This window comes from Zingiber officinale, chromosome 7A, assembly GCF_018446385.1.
Source record: "Zingiber officinale cultivar Zhangliang chromosome 7A, Zo_v1.1, whole genome shotgun sequence".
Lineage (NCBI taxonomy): Eukaryota > Viridiplantae > Streptophyta > Magnoliopsida > Zingiberales > Zingiberaceae > Zingiber > Zingiber officinale.
The window spans coordinates 20,519,054-20,524,896 of record NC_055998.1 but is presented as its reverse complement, the minus strand read 5'-3'; the positions used below and the strand labels follow the sequence as shown (position 1 = coordinate 20,524,896).

Sequence of the window (5,843 nt, the reverse complement as noted above, 5' to 3'; positions counted from 1 at the left end):
AAATTGAAGCTTTGAAAATGTCTTAACTTATTTAAAAATATTAGTTGATCTTAAGCTTTGAAAATGTCTTTGTATTTTTGAAAATCTTAGTTAATCTTAAGCTTTGAAAAATGTCTTAGCTTTCTTGTTCAAAAAGAAACTTAGCTAATATTTAAGCTCTAAAATGATTTTAAAAAAAAAACTTTAAGTACTTAAAAAAGATTTTAAAAAAACTTTAAGTACTTAACTTTTAAAAATATTTTGATAAAAAAAACTTTAAGTACTTAGCTTAAACAAATTTTTAAAAAAAATAAGTACTTAGCTTTAAACAATTTTTGATAAAACACTTAGTTAAGGTTTATTTTCAAAAATAATTAAATCCAAAAACGGACTTTCTTTTTAAAAATACTTTAAACTTTTTAAAGAATAAAAGGAAAATCTTGACCTTGAAATTTTGAAAAAGGATACTTTAACTTTTCAAAAAAAAAATTTAACTTAACTTCTTTCACTCCCCTTTGATTAATGTCTTAAAAATATTTGAGAGCCCTAAAGTCCAAGCATGAGAATTCAAAAAGAATCTTCAAAACATCTATATTTGTATTAAAAAAATGTCTAACCTTTAGCTACTAGTTGTTTACCATAAGGTAGTGACTTTCACTTGATTAGTCAAGTTAAGTAAGTATTCCAATTAGTTTGACAAAACTAGATAACTTAACTTGATCAATTTAACTTGGTATTTATTGCCCAAACTTATGTTGATGCACAGACATAAGCATTCTGAAGTCCAGGCAGTATCCTATGAATCTCACACCATTCTAAGTGTTTTTCATATACAAGTAATGTAATCCTAGTATGCTTGTGAGATACTCTGGTTAAAACCTATGTGTACATGCTTTTTAGAGGGAAAGTCCTAGACTATTTCTAATTTTTTAAAAATTCTAGTAAAATTGGGAGTTTTTAAAATAATTTTCCTAGAATTTTAAAACACAACAATATAATAACTTTTTGAAATAGTAAACATTTTAAAATATTTTAATCTACTCTATTGTACACATTCCTAATTGCCTTCTAAGTGCACTGAACTCAAGTTCAAGTAAAGGTTTTATAAAAATGTCAGCTGGGTTTGACTTAAACTCAATATAGTTAAGTACAATGTCACCCTTTGTAAAATACGGTGCCCAAATAATAATTAAATAATAAGGTTATTTGATAAATAATCTTATTGGATTTTTCAGGAATTTTTAGGAATTTTCTGGGATTTAATTGGAGCTTGTATGACATATTTAGGAGGGATGCACTTATGGGCTCGAGAAAAACCTATTTAGAATACCCAATTAAGTGGGAGTTATTGAGGAACTAGTTTAGAGTTTAATTAATTAACTCTAAGTATATAATTAGAGTTTACTGTGCAATCCCTAATTTCCTTTCTTTTATTTCCGATTTCCTCACCTTCGCCGCTCGATTTCCCTTCTCTCCCGAGCCTTTCCTTTCTCCCTCGCACCTCCATCGCACCACCACCTCCCTACATCGATCGTCGACTGTGCAGCACCGCTCCTCGCCGGAGCAAGATACGATCATGACCAGTGCCGCATCGCCTACCCTCTGATCCCGACGTTGTCACCGCACCGCGATCCGCCCGACGCTGACCGCCGAGCTTCCTCAGTGATGCCATCGGCCATCGCAGCGCCACCTAGCGTCAATTTTCCCTCTTCACACCTGCGATCCATAGCTATTGATCCACCGCCGCTGGTTGACCATCGACATCGCTTTCTGCTTCTCGCGATAACGCTGTTGCATCATCTTCTTCTCCGTCGAGTTGTCTCGCATAAGCTGGTCCTCAACCGGGGGGATCCCATGCCCTAGCTTCACCGCTGCTCTTCGCTGGAGTCGCTTCAATCGAAGCTACACCGACGTTGCTACCCTCTCAGCCAATCTTCTGCCATCCGCGCCGTGCCCTAGCTCCGATGTATCGCCAACGCTGTTGCGCCATCTCACAGTTGTTGTTGCCCTTCGATTGTGCTGAGCACCCGAGCCAGTAACAGCCCTTACCAGCTCCACTGTCCTACTCGTGTCGCCATCACCATGTGTCGATCGCCGGTGTTGCCTTTGACCACACAAGCAGCCGACGTTGAGTGTGTTCAAGCTAGCTACCTGTGCTCTTGTACTATTGAGCTGTTCGTTGTAGATCCGTTCATCATGGCATCCCTGATCCTGCATCGAGCAGCTACAAAGCTGGATTGTGGTGAGTATGGGAAGGTGATAGATTAAGGTGAGTTTTGTTTCTGTTTTCCAGGATTTTGTATAGACCTAATTGCTCTATGAATATGATTTGGGTTGATAATTGAAGTGGATGATTTACTGCTGGTTTTGGTATCAACAGAGCAATGTTTTGTTGAGGTTTAGGCATTTGATCGTTTCCTGCATTATCAGGGTGAGTTTTCATCAGTGGTTGTCTTTTGGATTTCCTATCGTTGATATGTTCTGTTTAGGTTGCTGGAGATGTTTCTGTGTGTAATATGATCTGGGATTGTATTAGTTGAGATTGATCTTGGGTCAGATCTGAAATTGTTGGAGGAAGCTAAGGTATGTTATCTTTAGGTAATGAAATGTGTTGATCCTGTGTTAGAAATTGAAATTTAGGAATTTATTCATGAGTTATATTAGTTGTCAGATTGCTAGTTAGCAATTGATCTCATGGATAAACTATGTATGTTGGATTCATAATGGTTATTTGGTGAATGATTTATATAGGTGGATGCATGATTATTATTAGCATATTATAGAATTGGTTGTTTATTGATGATTGATGCCAGGACTGGATTGTAAATGAATTAATGGATTCATGTTAAGTTGAGAAACTCAAGGATTTAAATGATTGGATTAATTGGTGATTTATGTGTAAACCTAACTTAATTAGGTTGTAGTATAATTAAGGTTGATTGGGGGATTACTCAAGGATCATGTTTGATTAGCGTTATCCTAATTAGAATAGGGATTCTGTTTGGTTATTTACTTCCTATGTAATTAGCTAAATAGACTATGTGATCGCAGGACTTTGTTTCGGGACGAGCATCTCGATGTCGGATTTCGGGACACGATCGACAGACAGAGGCGGGTATTTCTTGCTTTATCTCTTTAGTATTTTGATCCTAGTTCATGAGCTTTATGTTCAGATAGTTGTTGTATCTATCTTGACTCTACTCTTATTTTTCCTGCGTTTGATACTTCCACTCAATCTTTGAGCTACTCGTTTCTGTATCTATACAGTCTCTCGTTGCTATCAATGATATTTAGTAGATACTATATTACTAGGTATCAGATACCAGATGCCAGACATTAGATATTAGGTATTGGATATATAGACATCTTATACCATGTTTACATGCTTTGATTGCTGTTTGTTTACACACCTTATTGAGCATGCTGGCTTCATGTAGCATACCTGTTTCTATTTATATATATATGATGACTGTTGCATTATTCGCATCATGTCATTGCATGCATGCCGTCGACCATGTCTCCCTTGTGGTTGAGAGGGTCGTTGGCCAGGGCCGCACGTTCGGCCACTCATGGGTAGTGGCAGCTGGAGCATGTTGCTTGTCCTGTCGTGTCACACTCGGCCACTCATGGGTAGTGGCGGCTGGAGTCGCAGGCAGCAGGGACCCCGTCGTAGACGTGGCTATTCAGCTACTATGCAACTGTCCACTCGGTCACTCGAGAGTAGTGGCGGCTAGAGTGTCGTACAGTTGTCATCGATCCGGCCTCTCGACCATACAGGGGTCATGGTGCAGAGAGATGGGCGGGGTGACCATCCGTACATACGCTGTTATTATTATACCTGCTGATACTGTTGTTTCTTATGCTGCTGTTGCTAGATTATGCTGCTGTTGTTTATTTATGCTGTTATGCTTACATAGGTTGAGATTTATACCTGTGATATGTGTTTAGACACTGGCTTACTTACTATTGACCTGTATATACCTCACATGATACCATGTAGTTATGAGCAGTACTGTAGCAGGACTTTGCTACACCTACCTTCCCTTACTAGCCTAGGATATGGTTTCAGGTATGGACACTTATTATGATATCACTGTAGTATCTGCTATTTCCATACGAGACTGTATACCTTTTTGCATCTCTAGTTCTTTATGATACTCATGCACTATCAGTCTATTACCCGCTGAGTATTTATACTTACCACCCCGTATATTGGTAATTTCACCAGGTAGCAGGTAAAGGATTTATGGAGTCGCCTGGAGATCCTGTCCGCCAGTTCCACGTCACATTCGAGGACGACCTTACGATTTTGGTATTTCTTACGCTATTTGTATTTTGGGTTTTGTACTTGTTTGTGTATTTGTATTCTCTTATATTTGGTTTGATATTATTGTGTCAAGCCGAGCCGGCTCGCAGTTAGTTACTTTATATTTTGTGCTCGTTGTTTGTGATTCATATATTTATATAACTGCGTGGTTGTGTAGATATTTTCCAGCCGTATGTGGCTGATGTATATTGTATGTATGTATGCCTCAGATTGTCACCCATACAGGGGAGATGCTACCAAAATTTTCGGTAAGGTCTCATCGTGGGGGCGTGACAATTTATTGGTATCAGAGCCTCAGGTTTTATGAGGCCTATTTTCGTTTGGTTTTTCATGATTTGATTTCTTGATGTGACTTTTCGGGTTTTGGGACCAGGCAGTGACAGGATTCTCCAAGCTATAGGAGGTATGTTTGCATATTGTTATCTTATATTTCTGTTAGTGCATGCATAGTTGTTATGTTAGTTATGTTGTGTACTTGTATGCTTTTGTTAGTACCTGTCCAGTTGTTTGCAGCATACATCAAATGTGTTGGGTCAATCACTGATCACGATTGACCATACTAGAGATCAAGGAATACAGTCTCATAGGACTTCTTTTACCATACCACTAGTGTTATTAATTTCTGTTATCACTAGTTTAGTAGTGGTTAGTATCTACTAAATATCATATGGTTTCGGTTCGTGGAGAACCAATTTACTCGTATTGCCTTGATTCGTAGAGAACCGATTTACTCTTATTGGCTTGGGTAGTAGAGGATTGATTTATCCTAGTTGGTTCGGGTTGTAGAGGACCAGTTTACTCTTGTTGCTTCGGTTAGTAGAGGACTGATGTACCCTTGTTGACTTGCTTAGTAGGGTTGATTTACTTTTATTAGTTTGGTTGTAGAAGATCGACTTACTCTATGTTATAGAGATTCTGATCCTCGGGTTATGTGTGCTGGTTAGATAACCAAAAAAGTTACGTTTGAGTTCAGGACTTGTACAGACGGAGAATTTTCTGAGTTAGCTGCATATCATTACTGGCTTGACTAGTTTGTAGAGGATCGATGTACCCTATTCTATGGAGACTTTAACCATAGACTGTATGTACCTGGTAGGATGACCTTGAGGGTACATTTGGATGGACGACCCCCACTGACGTGGAAAAGTGTGGAGCTAGTTGCTTAACACTTACGAGATATTTTATATCTGTGGGAGGTTAGGTGTGATCCTGAATCACTTCTTATCCGGGAGGAGTTTTTGTAGGAAAACACCTCGATATGGATTTGTGATACATCCGGGTGACACCCGATGTATAGGAACTTAGAGCATTGCTATTGGTTGAATGACATGAACAAGACATCGCGGATTTTGTAGCTTGATGTCTAGTATGTCAGTAAGTGGAGGCTGAACATCGGAGGTTAGTAAGATTATTTCAGTAGATTCGGATACTGGAATAGAGTTGAGCTCATGTTATGATGGATTTTGTTGTGAGATTACCCAGGACATGGAGAGGATACGATGCGTTGAGAAATCAGTGATTGGTTGACGAATTTGCT

The 5,843-nt window shown here is 38.5% G+C and overlaps 1 long non-coding RNA gene across 1 annotated transcript; it reads left to right on the top strand.

Annotated features, from left to right (window-relative positions):
• Positions 1–1,441: 1,441 nt before the first annotated feature.
• Positions 1,442–4,238, top strand: LOC122001122. The gene is made up of 4 exons (XR_006117280.1): positions 1,442–2,248; positions 2,360–2,562; positions 3,031–3,094; positions 4,208–4,238. It is a non-coding gene; the product is annotated as an uncharacterized LOC122001122 (long non-coding RNA).
• Positions 4,239–5,843: the final 1,605 nt, after the last annotated feature.